We start from the raw sequence: 17494 nt of genomic DNA, 5'->3' as shown, positions 1-17494 counted from the left end.
TTCTGCTTACACGTCAGTGTTTCCTGCAAGTTTATTTTATCTTAAAATATTTTTCTATTGTTCAGTGCTTTATAGATGGGTGAGAGGGAACTAGGGTGTCTGCCCTTCTTTACCTATGGATGCAGCAGCAAATTTATTGCACATGGACCACTGGGACAGTTTTGAAAAGTAGAAAAATTTTGTATCTCTTTATTAGGAGCTATGTTTTCTTTTATCCATTAGCAAAGAGAAAAATATATCTCTAAACTGATTGTGATAGAAATTCAGCTCCCACACTGTATCCAAACTGGCTTAGAACCTAATTTATAAAAAGCTGATGACATTTCCACCTGAAGACTGAATACCCCATGTGTTAAAAGTCCCACTACATAATGCAAGAGAAACGCATATAGCGTCAGCAGAATTCTGAGGACTCTGTTAAAGATTTAAGAGTTTGTCTCTGCAGGAGCTGAGAGGGCACAAAAGTTACCAAACAAGAAATGACATCAGAATGCACTTAAAATAAAAAGATAGATTGGTCTGTAATCCCTTTTTTACTGACTGAGGAAGCTGATGGCACCCTTAACTACTGTAGTATGAATAATGTAAATACGGTAGGGAAATATATTTACCTTGTTTAGTAAGAGCCAGAGATAATTCCTGAGCCTCCTTCACATAGCCAGTTACCAACTCTAAGTTGTCATAACACTTTTTTAATGGAGTTCCTTTAATTTATGTGGATAAAGTGACACAGCAGGATGTGTTGAACTCATGGATCTGGTAATTTGGCATGACTTCCCTTTTGTAATCGTTTGGGCAGTGTGGTTTTTGCCGAGCCAGAACAGAAAGGATGTAGCTGTCTGCTCACACAGGCTCGGGTACTTCCATCTGCCACTTAAAATCTCTGGAATAGTTCAGTTTTCACAGCACCATCTGCACTGAAACATTTCTAGGAATGGATGGCATTTTGGGACTCTTTGGCATCCCTTTGTTCTCCCCTGTTCAAAAAGAAAATGCTATTTTAGGAGGAGAGGCATGGTTAATGAAGGCTTTTCCATCCTATTACACAAAAAAAAATATCTCTCTTCATGCTTTTGAGTGGTAAATAAATTAAATCAAGTAACCCTGAGTGGTGGTCAGCTATATGGCTTGAACTCATAAAACAAGAGCTTTCAAGGACCATGACAGCTTTTTCAGTCTTCCTGGAACAGGAGAGGCTGCTTGAATTCAGGGGAAGAGGAGGTCAGATGCAGAGGTGTCTATCCTACAGTTTTTATCAAAATATTCTGCTTCTGTTAAAGAAGTGTGGAAAATGCATCCTAAGGACATTGTCATCAGCAGTACATCAGTACTTCCCTTTCTTTACTGCCATAAAAAGCATCCTCAGAAGGTGTATGGCATCCTTTTTCACAGTTACCACAGAGCTGGAAGCAACTTGGAGAAGTGCAATGGTGCTTGGGCCAACATGTTCCCCTGCCTTTCCTAAGCTGGGAGCCCACTGGGCACTGCAGCAAGGTGGTGGGGAGCTCTTTGCCCTGGTTGGAGGCATCTTGGTGGTTTCCTAACCTGGTCTGAGGTGCTGCTGACCACAGGCTGACCAGCATAACTCATGGAATTTTATTCCTTCTATTTGGCCAGGTGGTTAATTGTTTTCATTTTTGGTGTACCTGTTTATCTGCCATTTTTAAAATGTAAAATACCTATGTATAAGCTTTTCATATCAAGGTACCTGTGTGCTGTTGGTTTATAAATATTTTAAAGCCATATATAGAGAAAAGAAAGAAAAAGCCATTCGGCATGACTGTGTCCTTAAATTTTGCTTCAAATCAGGAAAACACGTGCTGAAGAAGTATTCATTAATTATGGGTGAAATCTACACACCTTCACTTAATCAGCATCTTTTGCATTCCCTTGATAGATATCATTGTGTTGACACTTTTATCTGCATAATGTACAAAGGAGAACATGAAATATTCCAACACATGGAAATTAACAAGATTTCTAGATGGGAGTATGAAGTCTATTGAACAGGCTGCTAATGTATTTGGATTTATTTCAGAGACATTCATTATCACTGGGCAGACAATGCTAAATGACATTTAAACTGATTTTTACTTCACAAGCAGTAAAATATTATTAAAAGATAATAAAATGCCATCATTTAGACTAACACTTCAGATAAGCCCCACAAAGGCTCTGAGTATTTATAAAACATTTTCTTTTGGAAAGATATTAATTTTAAGCTAAATTAATTTACTTGAGTGCCTGCAAGACAGATAAATGAGGCAATCAGGAGGAGATCCAAGATGAGCAATTGCACATGAAGAGCCTACAAATCACAACTGCCAAGGAACAGGTTTTGATGAAGTGCAAGAGGGAAGGGAATCCACCCCAAGGAATACCTGTGAAGCACACAGGGGTTCACCACGCTCTTAAAGGACTGGAGGAAGTGAACGGCAGGTTTTTTCCAGTCTTCTCCTCCTTTCTTTTACTATATACTTTTACATCTGTCACGCAATCACAGTTCAGTAAAAAAAGGCAATAAAACAATAGTTTGCCAAGCATCTGCACCCAGGCCTATGGTTTGAATTTATTTTTGATGCTCTGCTCACCCTCCATCATTCTAAATATCTGATGTATGATTTGGTATCTCCACAGGATGTCTACTCTTTTCTTCTGTTGATGTCTCTAACACACACCATAAAGAGACCTGACATAAATATAACTGAAAGTGAACACAAAGCTATTGCGTCTTAGAGGATTTCTGCATTTGATCTGAAGCTAAACCAATAGTATAACATGTGGACTTGGGCTGTTTCAGCCAGGAAAGAAGAAAACCTGCTGTCAAAGGCACAAGAAAATTTCCCCAAGCCTCAGAAAACAGTGACTGAAATCTAACCTGAGCAGCACTAGAATACATTATTAAATGCAAGATTGACCCTGATTGCACATCCCTTCTTAAAGGTGTATCTTTCAGAATAGCAGCTTCAGAATTTAAATAAATTCAATTTTATCACTTCTCCACAGAAGTGGAAAAAAACCCAAACATTTTCTTACAGCATCTGAAGAATTATTATGACCAGTATTCAAACAAGATAGTTGCTTTTACTTTATCTGTCGGAAATCAGGGAATTTACTTACATTATCTTAGTGGGTTGTTGATTTCTGTAATGACCAATCCATCCAGGTTTTGCAATATCTTTCTGAAAGCTCTGCCTTTTGAAGACAACTTGTTTAGACTTTCATTTCTCTTCTAGGAGAATAATCCTGCATTAGCCTTTATATTAACTTCAAGACAGTCTATTCAAAATGTTGAACCTGAGAGGAGATAAATTTAATTTTAGGTTTTCAAAATTTGTTGTGGCTTTTCTTACAGGCAACAAAACAATCAAAGGCAGGTTTCCCTAACAAATTTTGTAATAAAGGCTATAGCTGACTTAGGAGCTGCAAGAAATTTAATACATCAGGACACGGATGTCCTCAGATTTACTGCTTTGGTTATGTATTTGATGTTAGAAGAATCTATTAGGTGGGCAGATACTTTTCATTCAGTGCTGACAAATAGGCAGGAGATGCCTGAGATCCTCAAGACAGACCGCTTCACTTTGGATGGAACACTTGGTGACCAACAAGCCTCGGTGCCAGGGCAGGGAATGCTGGTGGATGAGGATTTGAGGGGGTGGGACAGGAGAGCAGAAGCCATGGAATGCTGCAGGGGGAGGAATCCCTTCAGCAGCCTGAGCAGCTGCCACCCTGAGGGAGCAGGGAGTGAGCACGTAAAGGGATGACAAAGACAAGGCTGGATTTTCACCATTTTTGTGCATGCTAATGCAAAAGGGCAGGCCACCTTACACAATTAATATTAACAGGTAGGTACAGAACAAGGCAGAACAGTTAAAGGTCACAGCAGAAAATGAATAATTTTACTCTATTGAAGTCAATGGGACATGCTCAAATGTACCCTAAAGCCAAAGAAATCTCTGAATCATTATCACTGAGAAGTCAGAGAGGGCTGGTGAAAGGTAAGCACTGTGCTCTCCTTATCACAGAAAGCGTCCAGGGAATCATATATCAGCTTACTTCACATCCTGGAAGATGCCAGAGCAAATGTTAAATGATCAATTTGTAAGTACATAAAGGGTAGCAAGGTGGTTAGTAGACACAGCAGTTCTCATGTATCTCAAAGTTGCTTAAAAGGAGTATAGAGGTTAACTATTCTCCAAGGTTGTAAAGAGTGAAACAAAGAATAATTGTTTCACAGCAGGGAAAGGTTAGAGGCTAGACTGGAGTTTAAAGCAACTTCCTACTTAGTCAAAAGGACAGCAAAGTTCTACAGGAATGCCTTCAAAGGCTATGGAAATTAAAAGCTGGAGGTTTTCAGTAACGTTAGGAAAATATTTGCTAAACAGCACTTCAATGTGACCACAGAGCAAGAAGGCAAAATTGCAAAAATATATATTCCAGCTCCCTATTTGTCAGACTCTGTGTTCCATGTTTTGAGGGCTTTTTCCTCACAGTTTTCAATGCATCTATATTTTTCTTATAGATTTTCTCATACTGTTTTCAAAGGCAGTCCCAGATACCTATTGTAACTCCTGCCAGCTCAGAACTTTATGAAGACCTTCAATGTATTCAATGATTTGAAGACCTAAGCTCGTCATTCATAAGATTTTATGAGAATATTACTTTTCACTTAAAATAAAAAAATAAGGAGTGGGTACAGTTCCCCTTTATAGCTTTATGATCCTAAACTAGTGGAAACCTTTGCAATGGGACCAAAGGGTATTCTGACTCAGAAATAAGAGTGAGAATTGCTTTTTGTAACACCAATATTCAAAAGTTTAAGAATAGTCTTTAAAAGTTCAGGACTAGTCATAAGACAAAGGGCGACAGATATTTTCTTCTAGTATCAAAAGCAACTGAAAATAAAAACATTGTTGAAATTTACATTTCTTTGTTGAGTTTTAAAGCATCCTATTCTTATTTTGCATTAAGGAATTTTGCGTGGTTTACATCAGCAAGAATACATATAGCAAACTAACAGGAATTTCTTAACCATGCATCTCAAGTCTTAGGCTCCTGATGAGCTACTTTTGCTTTACTGAAAGATGAGAATCCATGAAGGCCTTTTAAGTAGGCCTTGTCTTTCATTCCTTCCTGGACTACCCTTTGTCACTTTGAAGAGAGCATGGAGCACAAGAACACGTAGCTTAACACCAGGCTATTCCTAAAACAAGGAATCATTTTTTTAAACCCAGAATTGCACCCATTTGCAAACCCAGAGTAGCTGTAAATCATGCAGAACGCATTGTGTTGATTTACAGCAGCATGACTGGAAAAAGACTGTGATCCAAGGTTATGACAGAGCTTGGGTAAGTTTTAGATGTTTCCTCACACCTTGGCAGGCTTGGTTTCATCTCTCACACATGACAGGAGAATGCTGTCATCACAGTGCTGCCCCAGTTATATGTCTACATGTTAGATTTTAGCAACATATATGTCTTTTCTCCATTCAGTAAAGTGAAAAAGCTTTAAAAATCTAAAGCAATTCCGCCTTTTCTTTATTTCTATTACACAAATTTTTAATTATTACTTCAAAATGGTATGTGCTCATGATTTTCTTTCCTTTTTTTTTCCCATTTAAATTCTGAGCACTTGATTTACGAAACAACCTGAGTCTCCCACTCCGCTGACCTTGTTTTGCATCTACACTGACACATGAAATTTTATTCATCTAAATCAAGATTCTCCTAAACATCATTTGGCTAATCCCTTGCCTAGGCATGTATCCTTAACACAAATATAAATTATGAAGACTCTGACTTTATAAATAACCAATGCAACAAAACATTTGGGTTCATAACCATCCTCTGCACTGCACACCTAGCATCCAGTGTTTTGCAGACTATGACCCAGTGAATAATACAAATGATAAGATTTGTATCTGCAATTAACTGTTGACACTGAAAAAAAACCCCAAGCATGTACTAGAAAGGTTAAAAGTAGATGGGTAGAAACATTTTGAAAGAATAAGGCTCATTTTTGCTTATATTTATAAAGTGTACCCTGTCAGAACTCATGGGACTTACCAGGTGTAAAACTGTTTTAGTCTTAAACCAAATCTGGAAGACTTGAGCTCTTGAGAAAGTTCCAATGGAAAATCCACCTCACAGTGTGTGTTAGGTTCACAGAAGCACAGTAAATACAATTTTTCATATGCAAAAAATCCGTAATTCATGTGGTAATTTTTACACAGCTTGATTATCTCTTGCTGAGGTACTCCTGGAAAAATATTAGTCAGAAAAATAAACTTAGCTTTGCACAACAGAATGGGAATGGTCATGGACGGCATTATATTCCCTTTTAATCCCAACAGACTGTGACAGTGTTGTTTTAAACCTGGTATGGTAGAAGAGATTATTCTTATTCTGCATGAGGGTGAATTAAAGGACTGTTCTCTTACTGTTACACAACATGGGAAAAGATCAATTAAGTCCTTTGATTTTGAACCATAGTGGTATTTCAGAAATAATAACATTGTATTAATTCTGTGAGTACAGCTAAATTCTGTCATCATCTTTTTAATTTCAAACATCAGATTTTCCCTTCAGATGAGGAATAAAGAGAAGGTATCACGGTTGCTTGTTCTGCACTCAGTTTACTCCATGCTCTCTACCTCCTGGTCCTCTTTAAGAGTATTATCTTCATCAGTTCTCCATCAAATGAAATACAATGTTTGACTTCAGTAAAAGACAAGATGAAAACAGATGCTTTTACCTTTTAAAATCAGTATTTATAGGTGTTCTAACCATTTTGAAAAAGTAGGGCTCCTACAGCAAAATACTGGTACCTGAGAGGTGTCATGCAGTATGAGGGGAAATATGCTGCTGAAACGTTATTTAATTCACCAGCTTTCATAACACCCCAGTGCCGTAGCAGGAGCGCTGAACTAATCAATTACTGCATGTAACTCTCTCACAGGAACAGCTGCACAAATAGATTGAACACTGCAGAGATCACAGGTGCTGGGGTTTTGAGTCAATCATCTGTGCAAGCACAAATATTTGAGGCTAGCGTCTCACGTAACACCCCCTCAGACAGCATGGAAACTGGCTTACCACAGCCACTTTAGGCATTTCTTACACTCACAGCCTACACTTTCCAAAAGTCTTATCTGCAGAGCCAAAGTACAATGCTGACAAATCTCTCTGAAAATCAATTTAGGTTAGAGCCCAATACTGCAAGGATAATTTGTGGAGAAAAAACAATTTAAAAACCAGAAAGCAACCTCCTGTTGAATACCTTCTCCTTGCTTTCCATTTTTTTCAGCCATGAAAGTAGCCTGTATTTCTGTAACGAAACTGTAAAAAATCAGCATGGCTGGTGATTACTCCATTACACTGGATTTCTACTATGTGACAAATGCGAACAAGTTTTTACATTTATAATCAGTGAGCATCGCATGTTAAATGAGGAAACTAATCAAGAAATTATTAGTCCTTTGTACTCTAAGTGGAAAAGCAGAAAAACCTCATCTCTCAGAAGGAGGAAGAGCTGCAAAGCTGTCAAAAGCGGTTTGCTCCTCAAACCCTCAGTTCAGAGGAAGAAGTCAGCCTGGGTCTCAAACCCCGCACTTTTTATGCTATACTCCACAAAAGAAATTGTACTCTTTTGCATTGAAAAGCAGCATAATGGAATGCACAAAACAAGAGAGAATAACATTTGAACAAGCCAGCACTAACTGTGACAGGACACATCAATACTTGCAAAGCAATGGGTACCCACCAAGGATCAGAGCAGCATCCCACCGTCTGCCAAAACACAGGAGAGGGGAAATTTCTCTGCAAGAAAATAATGAAATAAAAGAAAAAGAATAGCAAATGCCAGCATGTTTGCCTAACCTAGGCCAAACATACAGGCCTAACATATATGCAGACATATAGAGAGGGTGAAGGAGCACAGACTAAGCCCTCAGCAACTCACTCTAAAATCAAGTGAAATTGTTGGTTTTTTCCCCTGTGCCTACAGAAGCAGGCAATGAAATCTTGCGTGTCAATGTTTCTGAACACACCCCAGTGTATTCCCTGGGAACTTAATGAGTAAATTGAGTACTGCTAATGTTTTGGAATTTGTTGAACTCTTCCCAAAGATCTGAACTACACTTACTCATAATTTATAAAGCACAGTTGAGATACAGGGGATGTATCATATCATTTCACAAAACTGCATAATCTGGGACTAATCTGGGGCCAGTTTTTGACACTGCTGAAGTCCAAGACTGCAACCTTATCCCGTTCAGTATAGGCTTCCCTTTGTCTGGCTGTACACAACAGGAGGCTGCTAGAAAAGCCGCAGCATGTCCTGAGAGGAGGAAACTAAACTGGGATCATTCATGGTTCTGCTTTAAGGCCAGAGTGCAACCAACCACTCCAGAGGCATGACAGGTATCTGAGAAAAATATGCTGCAAGCCAGTCACCAGGGTTTCTCTGACTGAATCTGAGTCCACCATGGGATTGACCTTAGGTTTAGCTTTCTTATGATTAATTTGCTAATAGATACCATAAATGAATGTGGTAGTGCAAAGGTTGTAAAAGACAAGCCCTAAAAGCATTACACTGAGAGAAAATGCAGAGTTTAAGAAAGAAAGCCAAATATTGTGTTCTCAAGCTGTCTCTTTTCATTAAACCTGTTGTAATTTGTCAGCATCACAATCCTGAATTTAAACTTTGTTTTTATTAGGAATAAGGATAACTTGTTCTCTCCCCCACCAGTGTTTGTTGATGGTTAGAGGGGAAAACAAGACAATTTTGTTGTCTTTGTCCTGAGGCTGCACCCAAGTATTCAGCAGCTGTCCCCCCATCCTCCCTCTTTTCTGCTGAGTTGGAGCAAGTGCTTCAGCAGCTACACTGCAAGCCAGAAGAGAGATACATGTGGAAAAAGGATTCCTTCAGCATATTATGGGGGTTTTTTAATTACTCCATCTCTTGCCAGCACAAGGTAGGATCTATGATTGGACTGGAAGGCCTAAGAGGGGATGGGAGCAAATGAGCAACCGCTTAACCCACATTGCAGAAAAGGTTATTTGTAATACTGATGTGGATCACCAAAAGGCAGTGAGGTAGAGACTGAGTTAGATTAGCGAAGTGGAATGACATTTTTGAAGGCAGATTTAGCTGTTCCATCTAAGAGCACTCAGTTCATCACATATAACCCAGAGCAACTTGCAGGTTGCCCTAGATTTTATCATCAATACACTCAGACAGCTTTTTAAATACCCATGAAACAGAGCTCAGGGAAGCTCTTTTTTCCAAGTTCCCCACCATTTCCCACCTCAAAGCAGAAGAGATGGGGTGTTGGAGAAGGGGTTCTTCATATCTTACAAGAATCATCAAAAGTGATTAGGATAGGACAATAAAACCAAATGTCTTGTCATTTCTCAAGTTTACTGCAAGAAAAAAGAATGCCAAACCACATGAGAGGATGAAAGCTTACATGCATTCAGGAAGACTGAAGTAAAACCACAGTAACTGCTTCTCTGACAGTAAATTGTTGAAAATATTGAGTCATCATACTGGGAGAGGAGCTGCACTTTTCCTTTAATGCTGCTTGAGTTCGCATTCTCACTGGATTGCTGTGGCAGTCCATTTGTGCTGCAAAATGAAAAAAAGAAAATCCAGTACCTGCAGGATTAGAAGTAAAGAGATTAGAAGGGAGGAATTGTGATGTGCCTAAAAGCAAGGAGCACTAGTTAATATGGCAGGTGAGCTTTGACCAGTTTCTCTGTGACCTACAGTTGGAGATTTTAAGAAACTAGAAAAACTACACTTTAAACCTGAAAATAATCTAGATTAAGATTTTTCTCTACTGATATTCAGTAAAATCTGAATTTCTAATTGCTATCATCAGTGAAAGATTATACCAAGATGAGTTGGGGCATCTTCCTGCTCAAATTGATGATCACTCATCAGCTGAGATGTGGTAACTCTCCAAATGTTGGTGTCACCTAACCTCAGAGAGTAACACCTGAGCTGATCATGTAGATGCTGTTTAGTCTCAGTGCAGCAGGACTCGCACACAGTTTTGAGCAGCTACCCCAAGAGAGGGCTGAGGGCACTCCAGATGCACCTGTTTCTTTCCACTGAATTTAGTATGAGCCCAGACAACCAGCTCAGACACAGACCTCTGACAGAGAGATCTGAGTTTATAGCAGTGAAACCCTCCTGATGCGCACTCCTAACCCACTGCACACGGGGAGTGGTTTGATCTAATGAAAGAGAGTTAAATGACATTACTTGGTATTTTACATATCAAGCACACGAATGAACAATTGGCACAGGTCAGCTGACACACATTGACTATTTTACTTGCTGAGTTAACTTCACTGTGAGAGTGAGCTCTTAATTATACAATACCTTCCAGCCCCCTGGTTATGCAGGAGGATTAAGGGATGAAAAACCCTTGGACCTGGGTTTGGGTTTTGTGGGTTTTTTTCATCATCCCAACATTGTCATAGATTTGGCAGGAGGAAGTATGGTACAAATTAACCACATTTCACAACACTATATTATCTCTTCTGTTTTTTTCCCCCAAACACATCTGAGCAGCCCTAGCTGTCCGGAGTCTCAGCACTTCTGAATTTCTCTCTTATGGGTGCATGGGGAGTCAAGATCACGTAGCAGACTGATACTGATTATGGTTGAGCAGACTAGGTTTGTATTCCCAGCCAAGAGCAAGGTATCATATGTCCTGTCTGTTTTCATCTCTCTGCTTCTCTGTGGATTTTTCAGATGGCATTTTGCAGCTGTCTTCTTGTATCAGCTTTTAAAGTACTCTGTAATTCATATTGCACCCTTGTACGTACTCTTGTCAAAGTATTTCCTTGATACCAATTTGTTCTGAGATGTACAATAATGACAAATGGCATCCAGAGCCTTGCTTTACCTGGCCTTCTAACAGCTGGACTTACTCAGTGATTTCTACAACCATCCTTTGGGGCTCAGGAGAGACTGTTGAAATTAAAACTACCATACAAAAAGCATGCACTTCCCAGTCTTAAAATCCATAATAATTTCATTTGTTTTCCTTATGACTGCTCAGTTCTCCTTTCACTTATTTTTTATCCTTCTGTACTCATGTCTCTATTTAATCCAATCCAAAACCTATGTAACTAAGCAAATAAAGCAATAGCAGCTTCATAGAGAGGCACACATATATGTACATACATCTATCAGTCCTCTGTGTGCCCAAGGAAATTTTTAATGTGTCCTCAAATAAAAGCACATAAATGGCCAGTCTGGGTCTAAACACCAGTTGTTATAAATGAACAAGGGTACTGATAGCATTTTCTTTGTTGGTTTTTGCTGGGCCAGAGCTACAGGTGGTGAAGACTGAAGCAGGCCTGGTGTAAAATGATAAAATTGCTCTTACGTCATAGGAGCTACGTGAATTTAAGTCTCACGTAATGTTTTTTTCATCAGTACCTGAAGAGCCTTCACCAGTTATTCATCCTGAGAGAGAGAGACAGTCATAACTTCTCAGGAGTTATAAACCCAAAGTGGGCTTGCTCATTCAAGATTCCCAGCAAGGTATTTTCCTAGAAACATTTAACCCTTCTGGAGCTTACCTGCTCACAGGATTTGCATGGAGATAAGGAGTCCATAGACTGGTTAAATGGGCAGAGCCCTGCTGAGATCACTTGGAGCTGTGTCCCCAGCGTGGGTCTGCAATCACTGCTGCAGGATTCCTGGTGCCACAATAAGGGCACCTTAACTAGCTGCCAGGAAATTTTTACAGCGAGCAAAGACGTGAGACCTTTGCAGGAGCTCACTTTGCCTGTGCAGTCTAGAGCAACCTAGAGCATTCTCCTTGAGAAGAAGGGCACATCCCAGGTATTAATGTGGACTGGGATAATGAACCAACACCCCTCAGCCTATGGCACTCTGCTCTTTAGCAGTCCCAAGTCAGCTGCTATTCCCTACCACTGCAAGGAGACTGTGAGTGCACCAAGCAGGATATGAGGGAGGCCATGAGCCATTCCTCCTCAGAAAATCCATCCAAGAGATGAGCAAAGTGTGTTGGGCATCTTCAGAAAAGCCCAATTTAGTGAAAACTTGCCTCACATGGTGAGGGGGGGATTAAAAAAAAAAAATAAAAAATCCCTCTCCATTTGTTGTAGTCAGCAGCTGTCGAAAGAGCCCCAGGGTAAGTTTCCCAGAGTAGCCATTATGCAAAGTGTTCGCTTCTGAGCATCAGAGGAAAAGTTCAACAACTTTCATCCAAAAATCTGCTTCCCTGGGGCACATCCCACCTCTTCTGACACGCAAGCGAAATGGGTTTCTCTTACCAGCTCTCTGTGAATGTTCATCACTTTGTGCAGATCTGCTGTCCTCCCACCACCCCTCATGCTCCCTCTTGGGGGAAGCTATCTGATCTGTCACAGTAAAAGCACAAAAGGGATGTGGCAAAGCCACAATTTCCCAGGTTCAGGAACGTAATCTTCTGCTGCAGGACATAAAAAAAAGGAACAAACTAATATGACTGCCAAAACTTTAGGTACCGTAAATTAACAACAATATGGATATATTTACTTCGTCATTTTCACCACAATGCCATCAAGATGCCATCTTGATTCAGAATGAAGTAGGAAATTTTAAGGACTGAAACTCCAAGAAAAAATATACCAAATCATTTTGAGATATCAGATGATATATCAACTTAACTAGTTTCTCTCAGAGCAAATTTCTTTTATTACATCCTGGCCCTGAAACACTAAAAGAAATGTATTTTAAAGAGACTCAAGGGCTCTACTAGATCATCCTTCCCATGCTGAAACAGCCAGAAATAAATTTTCAAATGTCAGGTCTCAGAGAAAGTGCAGTTAACAGGGCAAAAGACATAACTTGTTCTGAAAATGCTGCTGCTGAATTCAAAAATCCTCTGACCTGTGCTCAAACTGTGTGTGACATTTCAGCTTAATACCGAGATGCCCAATAAAACAGGTAGTGTTTGGAATAATAGGAAGTGCTGAAAATGCTCCTCCAGGGGCTGCAGGGAAAAGAGCTTCTTTGTCCTGAACTTAGCTGTCAAGTCCAATCACAATGGAACAATTTCAGTACTAATGGTACTCCTCCTCCATAAATCTTAGTTAAGAAGTCAGCGACCTGCAATTTGGGGTCAGCAGGAACTGCATATAGATTTTATTTCAGAAAACTATTTTAAAGTACTCTAAGAATGTAAAAAATTTTTGTAGTCATGCATCCCATGATTTGAAGCAGTGGGCAGATAACGATTCCTGAATTTATAATCTTAACACCTCAGCTTTCCTGAAGCTGGATGTTTAAGTATTTTAGTGTTATAACTGAGTAATACCAGGTAGAGTTTATGTCTCTATGTGAGTGACAAGCAAAGATATGAAGGCATATAGATACAAATATAATAATAGCTTAATAGATTCATTACTGCTACTCACTTTTCGAGGTTCTTGGTCCACACAGGAACAGCATAGATATTGTTCAGCTTAATAGTTTCTAATAGTTTGTGCAATAAAATTGCTTTCTATATTGAAAACCTACTGCCTGTATGCTAGAGCCAAAAAAGAGCGCAAGAGGGCAAGGACCTTATTATTGAGGTCCTGAGACAAGAGAAGTCATTAAATAGTGCTATTATATTAAAAATAAAGTAATTCAATATCCAGAAAAAAAATTACAAGAAGTGAATATGCTGCTTGCAGAAAAGGTAATAAATAAAATCACAATAAATAAAGCAACTTAACAGCTGTATCTCTTTAACAATCATCATGGAGAACACCCCACATTTGGAGGTAGCAAATAAGGGCAGTGGTAAATGTAGCTGGGGTAAACTTTTTTGAAATTACAAATTGTTTTAACACCAGAGAACCATTCTAAAGCCATTTGAGACTTTCAAGTTTTATGTTAAGACAGATTGCCTTTAAAGAATCCCAGTAGTTTTACTGCATTTTCATCTTAGTAAAAAGTTTACGGAGATTTCCAATCAGTTTCTGCAATTTAAAAAACACTCCACAATAACACAGATTCTTCTATCCAGATTGTGCTGCAACTGTGGAAAAGCAATTCTCCACGCACGTTTTCTGCTTGATAGCACTTGTAGAGCCACAGGGTCATTCATGTCAGAAAAGACATCTAACTTCATCAAGTCCAAGAGTTACCCCAGCACCACCAAGTCCACCATTAAACCATGACCCTAAGTGCCACTTTTACATATTTTAAAATATCCACATGGATGGTGAATTTGTCATATATTTAAAAACATTATTCTTGCATATTTTTTTCATATTCAATAAATCTCTTGTTCTGCAGGTTTGCAGAAGTTATGTGGGAAAGCTGTTAAGTGTTATACATTTTTACAACATGAAAATTCACCATCTATTGACTGACCTCTAGTGGAAATAAGGCAAATTTTGGAATAATTTTTTAATTGTCATTGGATTGTATGATGATTATGTGATTTTGGGGTGCTAAAATATTCTTTTATTTGTATTATATGTTTGCCTGTATAAAATAAAAACAAGTCTGGATACATGTGACTTTTCCTCTCAATGTGTACCCAAATACATTGTTAAAATAACAAGAGGAAATCTGCTGCACATTCAGAAACTAGGTCTTTAATTTTATTTTAGTTAGGTAGTTCTAAAGTGGCAATGTATGAATTGCACCAACAACACAGACCCTGGCAAACGATGTTCTGCGTCAGGGGACAGACCCTGCTGTTTTCTCCGCACTGATCAAAACCACTTGATCATTATAAATAACCACAAATCCTTAAAACAACCTCATACATTTTCATCTTGATGCATCTGCTTTTTTCCATCCACAGATGTCACCTGGCTCCACTGCGATTCCATTCTTGGGCAGATGTTTGGATTTCCTCCCAAAATCAGTGTTGAGGCCTCACCCAACAGTAGTGATACTTGTTTTCTTCACATTTTATTTTCTTCCCTAATTTCACCTCTCCTTTGAGAATTCCTGGTGGGTACTTAAAGAAATAAGGAGTGAATGCATAGATGTACATTATTTTCATATTTTATTCCCCCTATTTGTAAGACCTGGAAGTATTTGAAAACTTGATCAATAGAGAGAATGCTGAGCATATTTCTTTGTTACTTATTCTTCATGCCTGTGCTTATTTTCCTGATTACTAATGAAATTCCCTCTCCTCTCCCCCGACTCTGTTGAATTCCAGATACATCTTTGCAATTAAGCCTTTGGTTCTGTAGCATATGGTTGTTGATGTTTTTGAATGAGGAGAACACAGTAGCATCTGGCGGGCTCTGATTAAAAAATATATTAAATATAAAATAAGCCAAAACTCAGTCTTGTAAAATCCCTGTTGGAGAAGATATTAATACGTTATGTATAAGGCGGCAGCACTTGAAAATTTGGGGCTGGCTACCTGTTCAGTTCAGCCAGACTTGTACCATTATTTCCCATCTTTTTGAAACTTGGAGAAGCAGCCTTGCCTTGCTGTGTGACTGGGTTAGAGGAAATATGAGCAGTCTGTGTGCTGGAAACACAGTCTAGGAATAATGGGACAAGTCTGTAGTACGCAAGCATTTGACTTGAAAAATAAGGGGATATTTTGGCTTCATACACGCGGATTCCTCCAGTATCATTATCCAACACCCTAAAATACATAACAGCTTTCAGCTCAGCTTTATTTCTCAGTCTGGGTTGACCTTTCTAGGCAGTACCTTGAACTATTCCCCATCCTTACACCCCCCATACACCCCTCAAACATCCTCCATACTAAAGTGAGCCACAGTCTCTCCTCCTATGGCTTGGGCTTACTGGGGAGGCCCTCTCTGATTCCCATTAGTCCCAGTCACCCTCACCATCCTGACATCATAACTTGTATTTCCACCTCTGTGCCCCAACTCCCACTGGGACATTTACACAGTTAAACATTTCCTTGCTTAATGCAAAAGCAATAGCAAAACCACCATGGGAAGGAACACTGAAAAAAATACTGATTGATTTTAGAAATACATACGTGGAGGGTAGAAAACAAAGACAGCTTCTGCATTGAAGCTGGATGGGATATACTGTGTTACTTAATCTTCTTCACATATTTCTTTCCAACCTTTTTGATTATATTTATTTTATAAGTGGAGTCTGCAAAGTTCTTTTGGTTGATATGTGATAATATAAGGAGAATAAAATGGCTTTGTTTTGTTGACTTCATTAAAGAGATTTTGTATCATTCCTGGAGCTATGATCACATTTCTGATCATGTCTTCTTCTTTTTTTTTTTTTTTTTTTTTTTTTTTTTTTTTTTTTTTTTTTTTTTTTTTTTTTTTTTTTTTTTTTTTTTTAATAGTGGCCACTTTTCCCGTTAGCAAGAGGGTGAAACTGTGAAAACTAGAACACCTCCAGAGCATTTAACAATTTAGAGGGAGGCAGGAAAGCACTGCTTTAATCCTGAATGAAGTACTGTTTTATACAATGCAATTTCACACCAGTTACTATTCACTCAGTATACGAAGACTATGAGGATAAATATGCATTTAATTACTTTACCTTTTTAGTTCTGATTCAGAACTTTCCCAAAATCAGACTTGCCACAGGGTTTTACCTCAACTTTTTTGGTTTTTTTCCCTGTTCTCATGATAGTTTTTCCACCCTCTATAAGAGGTTAGATTTCAAGCTGCTCCACTTGACTTAAGTGAGATATCCTCAGAATTTTCCACTGGGTCATTAATGTCCTAATCTGGGTTCGCTAAAGACATAAAAGTACATTTTTATTCTCTTTCATTCCTGGATAACAAGAGGAGAGGAGAGGAGAGGAGAGGAGAGGAGAGGAGAGGAGAGGAGAGGAGAGGAGAGGAGAGGAGAGGAGAGGAGAGGAGAGGAGAGGAGAGGAGAGGAGAGGAGAGGAGAGGAGAGGAGAGGAGAGGAGAGGAGAGGAGAGGAGAGGAGAGGAGAGGAGAGGAGAGGAGAGGAGAGGAGAGGAGAGGAGAGGAGAGGAGAGGAGAGGAGAGGAGAGGAATCCTTCCATTGAAATGAGTAGCACTGCTTTTAATAAAAGGAGATTTGTGAGATTTTAGTTTTCTACTAAAACCTTTTCATGTACAGATTTTTTTTAAAATTCCTAATCTGAGCTTTATAGAGACAGTTTAATCACTCTTGATAGAAAACCTGGTCTCCAATCCTATTTGGCTGAAAACCCAAAGCATTACTTGCTGCAAGATTAGCTCCCTAGAGACCATCTTTTCTTATGCTTATATATCAGTCTTGAAAGCTGTTCAACAGATTGTAGGCAATTTTAAGCTTGAGATTAACTACATTTTTTAAAAAAATGAAAATGTGTCATGGTCTTTTTAGAACCAATCAGGTTTGGAAATGTGAACTCTTTTTCAGAAAGAATTAGACTAAATATAAAGAATGTTTTGGGAGACAGAAATAAGGATTTTTTTTTCTTTTAACCTTTTAAATATGGTTTCCAAAATGTCTTTAGGACATAAGCATTTACCTCAGGAAC

At 38.9% G+C, this 17494-nt stretch overlaps 1 long non-coding RNA gene across 2 annotated transcripts; it reads right to left on the bottom strand.

Annotated features, from left to right (window-relative positions):
• Nucleotides 1-262: 262 nt before the first annotated feature.
• LOC120750786 (uncharacterized) lies at nt 263-12475 on the bottom strand. 2 transcript variants are annotated; one of them, XR_005700144.2, is made up of 6 exons: nt 12324-12475; nt 9473-9630; nt 7765-7820; nt 6069-6261; nt 3121-3297; nt 263-977 (listed from the first exon to the last, which is right to left on the bottom strand). It is a non-coding gene; the product is annotated as an uncharacterized LOC120750786 (long non-coding RNA). The 2 variants fall into 2 exon arrangements; XR_005700143.2 differs by lacking the exon at nt 7765-7820.
• Nucleotides 12476-17494: the final 5019 nt, after the last annotated feature.

Source organism: Hirundo rustica, chromosome 3 (genome assembly GCF_015227805.2).
Source record: "Hirundo rustica isolate bHirRus1 chromosome 3, bHirRus1.pri.v3, whole genome shotgun sequence".
Lineage (NCBI taxonomy): Eukaryota > Metazoa > Chordata > Aves > Passeriformes > Hirundinidae > Hirundo > Hirundo rustica.
This window is presented reverse-complemented; position numbering and strand designations above follow the sequence as displayed.